The sequence below is a fragment of the Temnothorax americanus genome, unplaced genomic scaffold (genome assembly GCF_048541705.1).
Source record: "Temnothorax americanus isolate GAGA-0224 unplaced genomic scaffold, ASM4854170v1 Scaffold202, whole genome shotgun sequence".
NCBI classification, from domain to species: Eukaryota; Metazoa; Arthropoda; class Insecta; order Hymenoptera; family Formicidae; genus Temnothorax; species Temnothorax americanus.
The window spans coordinates 91,481-101,526 of NW_027509342.1; the positions used below are offsets into that span (position 1 = coordinate 91,481).

A 10,046-nucleotide genomic window follows, 5' to 3' on the forward strand; every position below is an offset into this window, starting at 1 on the left:
TTATAGAAGACCTAAAGGCCTACTCTTGCATGACTTCGTTGAGTCGCTTACTAGTCATTCACATCTTTATAAAAACATTATTATTAGTGGAGATTTAAATTGTAATCTGTCGTCGTCTAATTATGAATCGAATTATTTGCGTGAACTTATGTATAGCTTGTCGTTGCATATTGTAGATTCTGAACCTACTTATCATACTGCGACTTCAGACTCATGGCTTGATGTTTTGGTTGTGGATGATGCTGACAAAGTTTTATCTTTTACTAAATCTCAGAGTCCTTTTATTGCGGGCCATGATCTAATCGAATTGTCTTTGTCACTGGGCTCAGGACCGATATCTAAGCGCTCTATAACTCGACGTAACTACGGAGGCATTGATCATACTGAGTTCTTGGATTACCTCAGGTCCATTGCTGGTGTGGTGCAGACTGCTATTGGTGATGGATCTGAGGTTAACGTCGACAGATTCTGTGATGTTCTGTCTGGAGGCTTACTTGAGGCACTCGACAAATTTGCTCCTAATCGTGTGTTAGTCATTAAAAGGCCTCCAGTACGGTGGCTTACTACTGATATTAAAACTCGTATCCATACTCGAAATCAACTATTTAAGCAGGCAAAAAGATCAAATAATCTTCTTGACTATGCTACTTACAGACTTTTTCGTAATCAGCTGAACGTAGATATCAAACGAGCCAAAAGTCAATTTCATTTTGACATTCTTAAAAACATCGCAGACCCCGCGAAACTTTGGAGAGAACTTGCTTTACTTGGTCTTGTCAAATCTACTTTGGTTTCTTCACTTTACTTTTTCACTCCTGATCAATTAAACTTATTTTATGTATCAGTTTCTGAAACTCAGTCACCCAGCTCATATGATGACTTTATCTCTGCTATTAATTCGGTTACTCGTCCCTCACATTATCCTGAGTTTGTATTCTCTGCTATAACACCTGACATTGTCCTCCGGCTTATTTCTGAGCAACCTCGTCATTCTTATTCATCAGGGTCTGATGGCATACCACTTTATATTCTTCATATGGCTTGGCCTATTATATCATCGTGTCTAACAGCTTTATTCAATCGCTCATTAGAGACTTCTTCGTTTCCGTCCCAGTGAAAGCGAGCGCTTATCCGCCCTCTGTCTAAGATACGTATCCCTTTGTCCCCGTCTGATACCAGACCGATAGCCAATCTGCCAGAACTATCTAAATTATTAGAAAGAATTGTAGCTTCACAGATTTCAGTTTACTTAACCAAATATAATCTTATGAACCCTAGACAGTCTGCGTATCGCTCGGGCCACAACACCCAGTCTGCGCTTCTGCGTATTTGTGATGATATTAAGAAGGCAATCGACAATGGCCTTCTCGTGATCATGATCCTCTTTGACTTCAGTAAGGCGTTTGATACGGTCCCGCATCTTCGACTTCTTATTATACTTAAGATCTTAGGATTCTCAGACTCAGTTCTTTTATGGTTATATTCATATCTTACAGGCCGTTCTCAGTCTGTGGTGGATGATGCGGGATGTCTTTCGGCTTGGTTGTTGATGCTTAGTGGTGTGCCTCAGGGATCTGTACATGGTCCTCCATTGTTCTCCCTCTACATCAACGATATTGGTAAAGTCTTGAACTACTCTGAGCATATGATCTTTGCTGATGATATCCAGATATATCGCCTAAGTCTACTCTCCGATCTACTTCACAATCTTAAGCTAATCTCTCAGGATGCTAATGCCATCTTTAATTATGCAAAGGAGAATGGTCTTAATCTGAATCCTGCTAAGTCTAAGGTGATTATATTTGGCAGCAGGGCCAATGTTAGCAATATAGATCTCAATCTTCTTCCACCGATAATGGTTAATCAGATACCCTTACCATATGTGAGTGATGTGAAGAGCTTGGGAGTCTTTTTCGAGTCTGATCTTTCTTGGAGAAAACATATCTTATTTGTCTCGCAGAAGGTCCATGGTGCTTTATACAAGTTAAGATTTAACCGGAATTCTCTCTCCACTGAGTTGAGGATCAAGCTTGTTATGACTCTGGTTCTACCCCATATTGATTATTGCTGTTTGGTTTATCATGGCCTGAGTGGTGATTTGAATAGTAAATTGCAGAGACTGGTTAACTGTTGTGTCAGATTCATCTACAACTTGCGGCGTGACGAGCATATAACGCCGTTTCGACGTCGCCTCGGATGGCTTTCAGTGGAGAACAGAAGACTGTATTTTATCGGGTGTCAAATGTATCGTATTGTTTACATGAATTCGCCTGTGTATTTACGTGAACTTTTCACCCCACTTGATCCACTACTAAGAAGATCTGACAGACTGACCACTTCTTCTCATGTTTTCCACATTCCCTTACATAGAACAACTACCTACAGGAACTCCTTCCATCTTTCGTCCATCTATTTTTGGCATGCTCTTCCTGTTCAAATTACATCGGCGTCTTCGTTTTCAATCTTTAAAAGTCTTTTTCGTGCTCATCTGTTCTCTTCTGAATTTGAGTGTTAGTTCGTGTACTGGTCGGGTCGTACTTGCTGGGTTTAGTATTAGGGTTAGTTTTAGTTTTAGTTTTATTTTTAGATTTTTTTTAAGTTAATTTTAAGTATCATTATGTTACTCACTTAGTGATGTATGCGGAAGTAATGCTTATATTTTTTTGTAGTTTGTATACTGTTCTTGCCCTTTAGCTTATGCTCGGGCATATAAATATATCAATCAATCAATCAATCTCTCTCTCTCTTTTTCCCTCTCTTCCTCTTTCCCTCTATCCCTTTACTCCTCTTTCCTTCTCCCTCCCTCTCTCTCTCTCTCTCTCCCTCTCCCTCTCTTTCTTTCCCTCCTTGTTTTTATATACAATTCTTTGAGATTTGGTCATTTGGAACCGGTTTCCAAAAAGATTGGTAAAAATAAATAGTACACTTTATAGCACTTTCCGGGAAATTTTGTACCTATTTCATGTATAATTCTTTGAGATTCAATCATCAATTATTTCACAAAAAATTGAAAAAATTAAAAAAACTTGTTTCCAAAAAAATCGGTAACAAAAACTGTATACATTATGGCGTTCCCCGTAAAATTTTACCCTTACTTCATATATAATTCTTTGTGATTCGGTCAATTAATTCCCAAAAAATTGGAAAAATTTCTGATACTTATTTCCAAAAAGATTGGTAACGAAAACTTATACACATTATGGCAATCCCCGAAAAATTCTACCCTCACTTCATATACAATTCTTCGAGATTCGGTCAATTATTTCCCGAAACATTGAAAGAATTAGAAAAACCGGTTTCCAAAAAATCGGTAACAAAAAAATATACACATATTTAAAATTTGAAGGATTTGAAGAAAAAAAACAATTAAATTTTTTTTATATTGTGGACAATTCTTTAAAATTTGGTCAATTATTTCCCGAAAAATTGGAAAAATTTCGGATACCGGTTTTTAAAAAAATTGGTAACACAAAACTATACAGTTTATAGCACTTCCCGGGAAATTCTACCCCTGTTTTATATACAATTCTTTAAGATTCAGTCAATTATTTCCCAAAAATTGAAAAAATTTCCGATACCGGTTCCCAAGAAGATCGGTAACGAAAAACTATACAGTTTATAGTACTCCCCGGTAAATTATACCCCTACTTCATATATAATTTTTTGCGATTCGGTCAATTAATTCCCGAAAAATTTGAAAAATTTCTGATACCGGCTTCCAAAAAAATCGGTAACGAAAAATTATACACTTTATAACATTTCCCGAAAAATTCTACCCCTGTTTCATATACAATTCTTTGAGATTTGGTCAATTATTTTCCAAAAATTAAAAAAAATTAGAAAAACCAGTTTCCAGAAAATCGGTAACAAAAAACTATACACATTATGACACTCCCCGGGAAATTCTACTCCTGTTTCATATATATTTCTTTGAAATTCGGTCAATTATTTCCCGAAAAAATGAAAAAATGTCGAATACCGGTTCCCAAAAAGATTGGTAACGAAAAATTATACATTTTATAGCACTCCCCGGAAAATTCTACCCCTATTTGAGCTACAATTCTTTGAAATTCGGTAAATTATTTCCTGAAAAATTAGAAAAATTAGAAAAACCGGTTTCCAGAAAATCGGTAACAAAAAACTATACACATAGTGGCACTCCTAGAAAAATTCTACCCCTGTTTGATCTACAATTCTTTGAAATTCGGTGAATTATTTCCCGAAAAATTGGAAAAATTAAAAAAACCGGTTTTCAAAAAGATCGGTAACAAAAACTGTACACATTATGGCGCTCGCCGTAAAATTATACCCCTACTTCATGTACAATTCTTTCAGATTCGGTCAATTAATTCCCGAAAAATTGAAAAAATTTCCGTACCGGCTTCCAAAAGATCGGTAACGAAAGATTATACACTTTATAGCACTCCCCGGAAAATTCTACCCCTGTTTGATCTACAATTCTTTGAAATTCGGTGAATTATTTCCCGAAAAATTAGCAAAATCGGTAACAAAAAACTATACACATAGTGGCACTCCCCGAAAAATTCTACCCCCATTTCATATACTTTTGGTAAAAATTCGGTTCAGGGGTTTGGGCTGGGCGTTGATGAGTGAGTAAGTGAGTCAGTCAGTCAGGATATCTTCCTTTATATATATAGATATTATAGTTTATAATCTATAATAAATAAAAAATATTCTGTATATAAAGCTTAATAATGGATAGTTTTTGAGCTATGATTGACTACTTTATATCTTTTATGCATTACTCTTACTTTACCCTTACGGAAAGAAACTACAGCGGATTAAAGAAAATTATATTACAGGTACTATATAAAAGTATTACACGAAATTACAGACTGAAGTATTGTAATATACTGTAATATTTTCGCACTATACGTTCAAATTATAGGAAAATATTACAGAAAAATAACCTGTAATATCTTGCCGAGATTACAGAATAATAGTAGCCTGTAATATCATTGTGGGATTATAGGAAAATAATCTGTATAGTGTATATAATTTGTGACGTTGCGGCCCGCCGCTTCGTGGCAGCGCCCCGTTGCCGTCACAAGGGGCGGAAATTCGCGCCTGGGGACGAGCCAAAGAGGCGACGACGAGATCTCCAGGGGCTAAAAATTTAATATTGTTTCCGCATTCTGATTCCAATTTTATTTTCATATGTAAATGTAATACGCGCGGCGCCTCACTCACACCAAGGCAAACCTTCGAGGGAGTACCGGTAAAGAGAGTTTTCCGGGAGGACCAAAGACCGAGAAAGGGTGGCGAGAGCGGAAACTACAGGGATCACGGGCGGCGAGAGCAACGCGGCAAGCGTGCGGCGCGTGAGACAGCGATGGACGAAGGCCGCCGATAGCGGGGCCCCAGGTACCGCGGAAAACCCGGCCTCAGCAGTTTGCCTCCACGAAATACCAGGCCCGCGGGGTGACTGATCACCGCCCCGAGGTCAAACCGGAGGCACACCGGCCAGAACGAAGTCCAGTCCGCTGCCCAGGGACTAATTAAAGAAGTCGCTACGCCGCCGAAGGACCGTTGCGCGCCCCCGAAGGATCCCCTTGCGACGATCCTGCGTTGAGATATCGCGCGAGCTTGCAAGCTCGCTCCCGATTGGTCGGCGCGCCCCTACGAAAGGGGGTACCGCATCGATTCCGCAATCGAGCGGATTTAGCGAGACACTCTCCGTCGGCGAGTCCGAACGTTCTAAGTAAGATTCGCGATAGCCACCCCAAGTCAGGAGAATCTGTTACGCTGCGACAATCTTTGGTACGAGGAGTCCTACGAGAAGGCATCGCGTCGGTGAGGTTGCCCGCAAGTACTTGATACCGACATGTAAAGCCACGACGCCACCCTCCGGTGCGCGCTCTCGTTCGGGAAAAACGTTTGTAATATCGCGACACGCGTACGGTTTCTTGAGACCGATTATCGAATGGCGATCGACAGCGAGCGCGAAGGGCCTCGGAATGGTATCGTGGCCGCGGAATCGGGATAAAGACGTGACAGCGAGCCTCTGGAGATCGCGATAAATTCGTGGCAAAATCCGGTAATGCGAGTCTGTTTTCGTGTAATGTCCGCGCTCGTGGTTGCGTCACAGTATATACAGTAGCGCAACTCTCCTGATTTCTTGTTGTCTAAAATGGAGTGCGCATGCGCGAAATAAGTAAGCGCTTACTAACCCCATCTGAACGTCGTTCTCTGAACTTCTTTCTCAATTGCTCTTCCTTTCTCCGTTCTGCTTCGCTCCCTCTTAGAATTTAAATGGTCAGTTAAATAAATGCCTATCTGTATTGGAACAGAAATTTGGAGGGAATTAGCTCAATTAGTCACTGAATGCTATTGAGAGCTGTTAGAAGTGTTTGACAGACTCTGAATACGTTTATGTGATTAAAGTGAAAAGAGTTTACAAAGTATAAAGACAGTGAAAGAATGAAGTAAAGAAAAGTGAAGAAAGTGATAAAAGTGAAATAAATGATAAAAGTGATAAAAGCGAAGGAAACATAAAAGAGAAATTTTTTTTAAGGGAATAGTTAACCTATATAAATATTATATAAGTTTTCAAATCTCTTGGAAGCACTTTGATCTTAGCTTTGTTTCAGGTATTGCTGCATATAATAATTAAAAATGAATGCGATAAGAAAGCCAAGCTGTGCAGTACCAGAGTGCGTTAAGAAGTTTATTGATGTGCAACGACATTTTTTTAAATTTCCAAAGGAACAAGACAGGTATAACACATTGCTTTATATAATATTATTCTTTTTTATATAAATTATATTGCTTCCTCATAGAAGAAGCTTTGTTTTCGTAAAAAAAAATTTTTTTTGTTTTTTTGAATGCGTTCAGAATGTTCTAAAACGTCGAAAAATTGCAGTTTTAAAAAATGTCTGTATGCATGTATGTGTGTGTGTGTGTGTGTGTGTGTGTGTATGTGTGTACGTGCCAAATTTACTGAAATTTCTTTAACTCCAGAACTAATCAACCAAATCTTAACGAATTATATATAAAATAGGGGTAGAAAAAACTGAAGAATATAATAGAATTAATAAAAATTGCTAATAATCAAGGGGTTCTTTTTTAATAAAATTTTGAATTTGCAGAAATGTTTGTTTATGTTGTAGGGAATGGCCACAGAAAGAATAATGTCCGTAATACTTTATTGAAGCGACCGTTTATTACACCGCAGGAATAATGCTCTGCCTCTCGGGTGGACTCTTCCGCTCGATCTCCGGGCTCGGTACCTCTCCTCGCATGCCGTCTTGTCTGTTCCCGGGCTGAGAGGACTCTGGTTCTCTCGGCCTCGGCGATCAGCGTCCTTACATCTATTTCACGAACTCGGTTCGTGCGACTTGACTTTGTCAACAATGACTCGCTTGTCGAGATAAACACGACCGCGTCAACGGTCCGCGCGTCGGCCGTTACCAACGTCTATGGAAAATCGCCTACAATGCTTTAATTTCCGCAAATTTGGAGATATCGATCTATTTCTAATTTTATTATATTTTTCAGTCTTTTTTCTACCCCTATTTCATATATAATTTGTTAAGATTTGGTTGATTAGTTCTGGAGTTATAGAAATTTTGGTAAATTTGCTCTAACTTCCGCAAATATTGAGATATCGGGCTTCTTGATAGTTTTTAAGTGTGCAAGTAGAACCCTTTGCTCACAAAGCTTCTTCTATGAGGAAGCCAAAAAAATAAATACTAATAATTATATATTAAATAAAATAAAAGTTTCCTCATATACATTAAATTTATCTATTAAATGAAATAAGTTTCCTGTAATAATGAGGAAGCAATGTGCAAGTTTGTAATTTGCACCCATTTTTTTTAATTGTAATGTGTGCATTACTTTGTCATTGGTAAAATGGTACAACATTTACAGATGGCTGCAATGGGTACGAGCATGTAGAAGGCTGGATCTAGAACCTAAAGGTCCAGAATATGCCCACCAGAATTGTCGTTTGTGCCATTTGCATTTTGAAAACAAATGGTACAAAATTAATAAAGTTAGGGCTCGTCTTCACCCAGATGCTGTACCCACTATATTTTTTGGACCAGGTTTTCAACAACAGTGAGTTTTTACTAACAAATAATTATTCATTTTACATATTTTAATTTAATTAAATTAGTTTTGTTTCATAAAAAAGTATAAAATTGAATAATACTAGTATAAGGTATATAAAAAATAATAGCAACAATATCTAACAATATTTACATTATTTTTTATGTATTATGTGAAAGTAACATATAAAAACAAAATAATTAAAATCTTTTAGGGACAACACAGCACCCGAACAAACAACACAACAAAATGAGGAAAATGTGGTTAAAGAGAAAGTAGATAGGTATGCTAAATATAAATGTTCTATTTGTTATAATATTATATTTTATAATAAATATTATATGATACATATAAATATATATATTTTTTTTGTTGCAGAAATACATGTGCTGAGGCAACTGTTGCAGAAATGCAAATGCAAGAAGATAATAGGTAATTTATATTAATAAGAGACTTGTTTACGTTTATTAACAATAATGGCTAAAAGAAAAAAAATTGTATATTTTCAGCAAAGCAGAAACTTCACAAACAATCGTCCCAATTATTGTCAGTGATGTAGAAATAACTCAACCGTAAGTTTTTCTTTACTAATTTACAGTTAAACATGTATTTTTATTTTCTTTATTTGTCATGTAATAAAAGTTTTCTTATAAAATATAATTGTCAGAATATATGTAATTTATTTATTAACACTTTATATTTAAATTTTTTTTAACTTTAGATTTTATTTAATATTATTTTGCTGTTTTTGTCTCTTACAGCAAAATAGTTACATAATTATATATATCATATTTAAAAATAATCTTTGTGCTATGATCTAACGTTTGGAATATATTATAGGAGCACATCCACTATCAAGAAGCCTGCAGTTACGACTAAATCGTCTGATGATAGCCCGAGAAAAAAGAAATTGCGAGAGAAGTTCCAAAAATTAAAGGCGCAAAATAAAGTAATGCGTGAAACAATCCGACGGCTTCGTATGGAAAACAAGAAGAAAGCTACAAAAGTTGAAGAAGAAAACGAATTCGATCAATTAATAAAATTAGGCCGTAAGTTATTACCGGAAAAATTTAATAGATTATTAGCGGCACAAGTCGACGCACAATTAAAATGTAAACGTGGCAGAAGATATGATCTCGAATTTAAGAAATTTGCTTTATCATTATTTTTTTTAAGTCCACGAATGTACCGGGAATTGAAAGATTCAATTGCACTGCCTTCTGTACGTTCTCTACAATTATTTACGCAAAAATGGAATATTGAGCCTGGTATAAATGATAAAATTTTTGAAGCACTTAAATTAAAATTGAATACGTTGCCTCTTGTAGAACGTCATTGCATAATATGTGCCGACGAAATGAGTTTAAAAGCTCATTTATTTTATAATATATCACGGGATGAAATAATTGGTTTCGAAGACATTGGTGATAAAAAATCATCTAAACCTGCAAGAAGCGCTTTAGTTATTATGGCACGTAGTATTGCAGGTAATTGGAAGGTGCCTATTGTTTTTTGTTTTGTAGAAACTACATGCCATATGAACTTTTTAAAAAATCTGATATTTAATACAATAATTAAATTAAGAAATACAGGTGCTATGGTGCATGCATTGGTTACGGACATGGGTTCTAATTTTATACAACTGTCCCGTGATTTAGGAATATTTACACAAAATTCAACTTTTTCAGTTAACGGAGAAATTTTAGTTTACATTTTTGACACTCCACATTTAATAAAAGCAACCCGAAATAATTTGTTAAAACATAATTTTGAATTTAATAATAAAGTAGCTTCGTGGGATCATATTAGACAGTTTTATATGCAAGACGTCAAACAATGGATAAGAGCAGCTCCTAAATTATCAAAAATTTATATGGACCCAAATAACTTTATGAGAATGAAAGTTAAATATGCCGTACAAGTACTTAGTAACCATGTATGTGCAGGAATGTGTACACAGATGTCTGTCGGTT

At 36.3% G+C, this 10,046-nt stretch overlaps 1 long non-coding RNA gene across 1 annotated transcript; it reads left to right on the top strand.

The window, feature by feature from the left end:
- The first annotated feature begins 7,802 nt into the window (after nt 1-7,802).
- LOC143897587 (uncharacterized) lies at nt 7,803-8,513 on the top strand. Its single transcript, XR_013256957.1, has 3 exons — nt 7,803-8,082; nt 8,288-8,356; nt 8,452-8,513. It is a non-coding gene; the product is annotated as an uncharacterized LOC143897587 (long non-coding RNA).
- Nucleotides 8,514-10,046: the final 1,533 nt, after the last annotated feature.